Genomic DNA, 8,289 nt, shown 5'->3' with positions numbered 1-8,289 from the left:
TATCCATCAAAAAATATTAAGACTCAAAGAAATAGAACTGTTTGAAATGGTTCACTTTCATTAAGTTCCCTCTCCTCCCTTAGCAGTTTCAAAAAACAAATCATGGTGGTATTTCAAGTCTACTAAAAATGGTCATTTGATCCAGAAACCTATTTATAGAAATTTATACCAAGATTAGAATCCACAATATAGAGAAAGTTTCAAAAAATATGCTCATTGAAACATTGCTAATTACAAATCTAACTTATGGAACCATTAGAGAAACTATATATCCCCTCATATGATGCCATGAATTCATCAAAAGTGGTCATTGTGATTGCTTGGGATGGAGTATTATAGGAAATTCTTAGGAGTGTCCACTATGAAGTAGTAAGGATAGATGAAAATGATCTCAATGTGATGTCACTTACATATGCACATAGGAAAAGACTAGAAAGGAAAAGTATAATTCCCATGTTAAAAATGATAGGATACTGGGTACCCTGATCTGATCATTAAACAAGCACTAATTAAAAGTAAAAATATATTTTAAAAAAAGAGAAATGACAGGTTAATGAGTAAATTCTCCCACCTACTTACCACATTTTTAATAATTATATTTTTACAACTAAAATTCTAAAAGTTACTAAGGGTCATATCTATCTTAAACATTTTATTTGATAAAATAAAAACAAAATACAAATTGTCTGTTTTGTCATTTTATTTATTTTTATCAACTCTTTATTTAAAAATATTCAAACTTATAGAAAATTTATAAGACTGGAATAGTAAGTGCTTATCTCCCCTTCACCTAGCTGCACCCACTCTTGCCATATTAGCTTTACCTCTCTGTATGAAACATCTGAGAAAAATGCAGACACTTTGACACCAAGGGCTTAAATCCTACAGCACCTGTGTTCAAAGAACAAGGACATCCTTCTACAGTTATCACACTTAAGAAATTTAACCTTGATAGGGTCCTATTTTGTAATATAAAATTTTATATTCAAATTTCTCCAATGGGCCTAAACATACCAATTTTGTTTTTGTGTGTTCTGTTTGATTCGAGAGGCACATTGCATTTAGTTGTGTTCTTTGGTCTCTTTTGATCTAAGGTAATTCACCATGTTAACAGTATTTTAGTATTTTTTTTAATCCTTTTGTGACGTTGATCCTTTTTTTAAAGACTCTAGATCAGCTGTGTTTTGTTTGTTTTTGTTTTTTCAGAATATCTATTAACTGAGATAAGTCTGTTTCTTCACAATTAGAAATGACCTGAATTTCTTGACTTAACTCATTGATTTTATTTTGCATTAAAATGGAATTACACTTTCCCATTTCCTACGAACATAGAAAATCTCTAATGCTTTTGTTAAAGAGGTTAGGCTGAGATTTTGTTTGCATATAGTACAAGTTGTACTCAGATGTGCGTGTCTGAACTGCAGCATTTTGTCATCTAAAAGAACAGTAAGTATGTGTAGCTAAAGAAACCCAAGAATATACGTAGTAAAAATGGGAGTTCATAACCCACTTGAATCAAATGTATGAAATATGATATGTCAAGAGCATTGTAATGTTTTGAACAACCAATAAAAAACAAAAAGAAACCCAAGAATTTGAGAGCCACTGTGAGTAAGCTCTAGTTTCCACAGCAGAGGAGGGGGTCTTCTTAACCACCTATATCAGGGGAATATTCTTTGTGTCTTTCTATTTTTCAAGCCAGTCTATAAGCCAGACAGAAAGTTAATTTGTTTTAGATTTAAAGGCACCAGGTCTCAATCCTAGAGAATAGAATAATCTGCTTATCCAGACTGCTTAGGTGGCAGCAGTGCAGGTTTCTTCAAAACTGTTTTAATAGAACTTTTGAGTCCTGAAACATACCTGATCTCTAAACTAAACAAGCAGAATTTAGGCAAAGGGAAATCTACATTTTTTTTCCATAAGCTTTTCAAGGCTTTTGAGAAATCACACCAATTTATATAAGTAAGAGCCATGGCAGGGATGTTGCCTTAATGATCAGAGCTTCTTACATGGGACTTACAAATCTGGGTTGTATTTTGAGGAACAGCCCACTGTGCACATCCAAAGGGTTGGCTTCAGTCCCAGGAATGACTTAAGTCTTTGAATGCATGCCATTGTTCTTACCTCACTTGCCCGTGACAGTTATTGCTAATTAATCACAATGTTCTTTTCTATTAGCCTCCACACTGCCTCAAATAATTTCCCAACACAGCACTACAAGCAGCACTAATAACTGAAGCCAATACATCAGATGAAGCCTCTATAACACTTAAAAAATGTTTTCCTGACTCTCAACTGAGTTTTAGTTTCTTATCTTCTCCAGCACATGAATGAATGGCAAGGGTTTAGAAGAGTATGTCTTATGAATGGCCTACAGATAACTGACAAGCCTGATAAAAATCTCCTATCAGAGCTTGTTGACAAGATGACGGGACAAGAGAAAGAAAGGAAAGGATATTAAGGTTGACTATTTGCTGTGACATTTTGATCTCAATAGGTAATAATAGCTAAAACATATCAAAAAGTTGATTTCTTATTCATGAAATAATCCAAGTTGGTTCCAGGTTGGGGAAGTAGGAGCGCATGAGCTCTGATGTACATGGCCATTAGGGACCCAGGCTGATGGAGCTTCTGCCATCTCACACATATGACTTGCCCCATCACAGTGGCTGTTTGCATCCATCTGGTGGCAGAAAGAGAGGCATGGAGGAGCATCACATGAGAGGCTTTTATGGGTCAAACTTGAAAGAGGATCACACAATTCTTCAATATTCTCTGTTCTAGACACGGTTAGATGGTAACATAAAGATTTTGGTCATTACCCAGCCATTTCTACCCAGAAAAGGACATTCCTATGACATCCCATGGCTTCTTATAGGACAGGGGAATGATGATAACACTTTCATTTACCTGATACTATGGTACTCATGATATTTGAGTGTTTTCATATTCCTAAATGTGAAGAGCAAATTTGTAAAATTTTAGTCTCTCAGGTGTTTTTTAAAGATACAACTGAAGTTCTGCTTCTATAAGGACTTGGTAGACAGGAACATGGCTCCTGACCTAGAAATAAGAAATACTACAGATAAAATACAAATCTTAATTGTTATTGAACCCACCAGATATCTGAGACCATAGAACAATCAGGTAACCAGAAATTCAAAGTCCCTCCAAGAATACAAGATGCCAACTGTGTCTCACCTTTGACTGAGCACAAGAAATAGCAATGCTAGTTATCATCAAATAAGTAAGAAGAATTCATCCAAAATGTCTAACAAATTGCAGAAATCTGACCTTGAGCTAACACGACAGTGATACATAACAGAGAGACATAAGCAGTGGGAACCTAAGATTAAGGGGATAATTCTATAGACTGGGCCTACTGGGCTGACACCTACACACTTTCTTTTTTAAAAGCAATTTACCTGTGGCCCTTTCCTGGCTTAAGTCAGTGGGATATGTTACATCCCTCAGCAAAAACCCTGTTCTCTGCAGGAGAAATGCAAGCTCAAAAACTCTTCTCTACTGATAAGAACAGAAGTTACCCTGGAGCGGGGACATTTGTGACCTTTATGCAGACCAGATTTCAGGACTCAAGGGGACAAGATAATTAGAAGCACAGCCCTTCAACTATAAAATCTGTAAAAACAAGTTCCAATTAGAACCAGTCTGCATGGGCCAAAGTGACCCAGAGTTGCCTTGGATCTCTAGCATGTCATTATAATAATAAAATATCCCCTCCCTGGGACAAGACCATGTGCATGGGTGACTTGAAAGTCCAGTGCAATCTTATTGTCAATTAAAAATCAAGAGGTGGATCTGAACAGGACTCTCTGGAAACTTTCCTGGGATCCCTAATAAAACTAGAGGGCAGGAGGGGTGTGCCATGCCTCTCGTCTCTGAAAGGAGCCATTCTCTTCCTCAAGAGTTTTATCTTTTTCCCTTTTCCTATCCTTTCTAATAAACCCATGCCAGCTATTCTGAGCAATTTATCTAAAATCTTTCTGGCATGATTGCAAAGAACTGGTGACAGAGGACATCCACAGAGCCAAAGAGAACTTGCTCTGCAACAACAGAATAAACGTGTCTGAGAGCCATCAAAACAAGGGACTTTGTACTTACTGTTCTTCTAGGCCTTGATTGCGTGCTCAAGGAAAAGATCAGGGTCATGGTAGGGGACCAGAAGCAATCTTCCTTTGTGGCGAAGGTATAGGAGAGGAATATAGCTGCTGTAGAAAAGTCACAAAGCCTCCATTTAGTTGCTTCCCTAAGGAAAATTCTTCAAATCACTTGGGTAGAGACAGAAAATCGGTTTCCCTAAGGCAAAGTGAAGAATCACTATAGTTGGAAAAGGGTAAAAGGAAAAATTTCCATCATTGTTGGGGGGCAGGGAAGAGTCCATCAGTATCTTCCCACTAAACATGTACAGGAAAGTCCCCTACAAGACCTGCCAAAGATACACGGTAGTTTGGCTGTCATGGGAAGGAGCAATCGGATCACTTAGGAACTCCACCCCTCAGATAAAGGAATAAAACTGACTGCAACCTTGAGTAACAAGCAATAGCAGTCCACTCCTCAAGGATGGGCAGTAATATAGAGAGAACCCTTCCTTCTGTTCTGTGGTACAGACACACAGAATGGGCCAAAGGCTGAGGGTTAAGTAGGAATATGGAGAAAGACTCTCTGGCACCCAAGACGCACCCTCAGGACAAGCTCATGCCACAGGAATTTGAAGCCAGTGGTTACTGAAGCTAACCCAGCAACAATAAAACCTACTTATCTTTTAGCTAGATTAACCCAACCCCCCACACAGCCTAACAGCAGGAGAGTTATGTTCATTTCCAAGTACAAACACTATATCTAAGTCTCTGTTGTCCTAAAACTAATGTCTGGTGCCCAGTTAAGTGGCCCACACCTGAAATCCCAGCAGTTCAGAGGGCTAAAGCAGGGAAATCAAAGTTCAAAGCCAGCCTCAGCAATTTAGTGAAGTCCTAAGCAACTTAGCAAGAAACCGTCTCAAAATAAAAAAGGGTTGGGGTTGTGGCTCAGTGATTAATCATCCCTGGGTGATTAATCAACATCTATGTAAACATTATCTGACTTTAGAAATATTAAGTAACCATATAAAAGATATAAACATCTTTTTATTTTTTAATTTTTTTGGTAATGGAGATTGAATCCAGGGCACTCTATGACTGAGTTATGTCCCCAGTCTTCTTCTTCTTCTTCTTCTTATTATTATTATTATTATTTTATTTTGAGATAGGGTCTATGTAAATTGCAGAGGATCTCCCTAAATTACTGAGGTTGGCCTCAAACCTGCAATCTTCCTGCTTCAGCCTCCCGAGACACTGGAATTACAGGTATGTGCCACCCTGCCCAGCTGACACATTATTCTTTTCTGTACTGGAGATTGAACCCAGGACCTTATACATGCTAGGCAAGTGCTATACCACTGATCTATATTTACAGTTTTGTTTTGTTTTTATTTGGTTTGTTTTTTTTATTTTGAGACAGGGTCTCACTAAGTTGTTGAGGCTGACCTCAAACTTGTGATCCTCCAACCTCAGTCTCCCAAGTAGCTGGGAATACAGGCTGGCACCGCTGGGCCTGTCATAACTAACATCTCTGTGTTTCACTTGCATCATATTTCCTTCCATTAGCACATAATTCTGTCACCAACTATCCTGTTACCTAAAAATTAAATATTGTCTTCTATTTAAAAATGTTTAAGCAGAATTTTTATGATTACAAAGTTTTCACTATTAAATATGAGTTTTTGAGCAAATTATAATCCATGTAATAAAGTCCTGGCTTCTTTCTCTTATGAACCATTTCAAAAACACATTAGCAGATTTTGTTGTGCCTTCCCCATGAAAAATGTAACAGTCCCTTCTTTAGGCTAGTAGCTCTCAACTTGATTGGAGCAACACCCTTCTTTTAAAACAATTGCTATATAATGGTTTTCCTATCTTGAAATGAAGTATCTTCCACCTTGCAGGATACCTAACACCCTTAGCTCCCACCCATAGAAGCCAATGAGCTCCATAATCTTTCTGAGAACCACAAAAATCCCCCTCACAAAGCTCTAGGTTGCCCCTAAGGTAGGAGGAAGGTGGAACCACCCCTTCAAGATCCACCAAGCTAGGACATGTTTCCTTAATGGCAACAAATGTTCTAGTTAAAAATGACCAACTTGGACTAAAGGACAATTATTTTGTTTTGTTTTAAATAATAGTTTCAATAGGAAGCACAGTAACTAAAAGTAGTTAATGGGTGATTTAGTGCTGTGCAGCCAATGACCCAAACACTTGCAGGTTTAAAACAACAAACTCTTATTATCTCAGTTTCTGAGCATAAGGAATCCGGGAGTAGTTTCTGGTGGGGTTCACAGATAGGGATCCCTGCATTGGTAAATAAAAATAAGTATGACAACTAATTTCAGGTTGTAATTGTATTGGATTATAAGAGATTGTTTCATAGAACTGAGAGGAATGGAAAATACTGTTGAAGTTTTGTTCCTACTAAATACAAACTTCCTTAGCAACATGACAATATTGTTTTATTTCCTGAAATGCAGAATCACAGTTTATCCAATCTCTATATTTACCTCTGTATTCTGGATTTGTTAAACAGCTACATGTGAATACACGTTATTATCATAGGTATAAGTAAATCTGAAAAACACAATTTTTGGACACCTATGTATGTGTTTATTTTAGCAATAAGAAAATTTATTATTTATTAAGTTGGAAGATGAGACCAACCTAATCAGATATTTTAGTGCTAAGCGTGTATTTTAGTTAAGCCTATAGAAAGGGTGTAGACTGAGAAAGATGAAGGTCAATATGTAGGGCAAGTAAATGTTTTTAAAAAATAAAGCCCTGATTTTTTCATATTCTGCTTCCCACCCCCATTGAGGGGCCAGTTCACATTTTATAACTTCTTTTTTTTTTCTCATGGAAATAAATGTTTATTCAAAAATGGAAAGGTACTGAAGGCACTGGATAGTTTTCCATTGAGCTGTTTGTGCCCCACTCCACAGGTTGAGGAGCCAGTCAGCACAGTCACCTGAGCAAGGCAGTTGTTACACAATGATTCAAGCCTGAGTGACAGTCTCTTATAGAACAGCTGGTTAAACTTCCTAGGCAGACTTCATATCCCTGGGTTTCTAAAAGATTGGCAGCAACTTAAAACACTGTGGGTCTCAGAGGTCTCTATTGTGGTCTTCTAATTGGGGTGACTGGGGAGTTCTCTAAAGGGTGTGCAATCTTGGGTGGTTTTAAGGGAGCTCATCTTCCAGGTCCTCAACTCCTGTATATACTCCTGCCTAAACCTGATCTGCCCGAGACCACGTGTTTCATAAAGGTGCTATGCCCAGTCACTTTTCCCTGACCTCACAAAATAAGAGCAATCCTCTCGACCACAGGGACTCCTGCCCTGGGTCTCAGTGCCTATGGTGAGGCTGCCTCCATCAAATACTGGCCTGGGGCTCAGGTGAGCAATTCAAGAAAGAAGAAGTAAAAATGGCCACAGTCATTCCTACTGATCAACATTACTTTTTTTTTCTTTCTGTTTTTGGTACTGTTATTACATTTTTAAGTGTCAGGACTACACACTGGAAGTGAGTTCATGTTTTATTCTTTCCTGTATATCCAGTCAGACTCAAAAGGAAAATTTATAATTAACTCTTTCATAAAGGTAATGGGTTACAGGGGTTGGGGAGGTCGCTGAGAGGTTTGATTCCCAACATTGCACACACACAACAACAGAGTGGGTAATTAGTTATATAAAATCTATATTCATTGTTCATTTGGATGTATTTACTGCTACCTCTTATTGCTCAAACACTTTGGTATCAGTTCATTCTATCCTACAATGTACTTATTTAGATGTTTATTGGCTTAATGAGAATGGATTGTGGAATCTACTAGAAATAATCATTAATACAATTTTTATAAGCCATGTGTGTGAAAATAATCAATAATTTTGTTTTTGTTGCCAATGCAGAATTCATTTACATCCTAGCAATAAATAATATGTATGCATGTATTGATTTTGAACTAAAAAAAACTCCATTCATCTCCTTAACAGATACAGTTCCAGTAAACTTTTACTTATATTTAATAATTATCAAATTTAATAATGTATTTATTTTATGTCCAATTGTATTATAAGAAGGTGATAACCCAATCCAGATGAAAACTTCACCCTTCTGTTTTATGAATATAAAAAGCTTTATAAATATAGGAAATATCTGAAACATATATTTTGAATTTCAACATATAT

General features: G+C 37.1%; 1 long non-coding RNA gene across 1 annotated transcript in view; it reads right to left on the bottom strand.

Moving 5' to 3' along the window:
* Positions 1-691: 691 nt before the first annotated feature.
* LOC124094583 (uncharacterized) overlaps positions 692-8,289 on the bottom strand; it is a 63,576-nt gene continuing 55,978 nt past the window's right edge. The window contains exons 3-5 of the long non-coding RNA XR_006852285.2: positions 4,123-4,229; positions 2,911-3,063; positions 692-2,683 (exon numbers count right to left, since the gene is read on the bottom strand). This is a non-coding gene — a long non-coding RNA (uncharacterized LOC124094583). The remainder of the gene's footprint in view (positions 2,684-2,910; positions 3,064-4,122; positions 4,230-8,289) is intronic.

This window comes from Marmota monax, unplaced genomic scaffold (genome assembly GCF_021218885.2).
Source record: "Marmota monax isolate L192 unplaced genomic scaffold, Marmota_monax_Labrador192_F-V1.1 WCK01_AAM20220418_F8-fsc00007, whole genome shotgun sequence".
NCBI lineage: Eukaryota > Metazoa > Chordata > Mammalia > Rodentia > Sciuridae > Marmota > Marmota monax.
The sequence above is the reverse complement of the archived record's forward strand: the minus strand, read 5'-3'. Positions and strand labels throughout refer to the sequence as shown.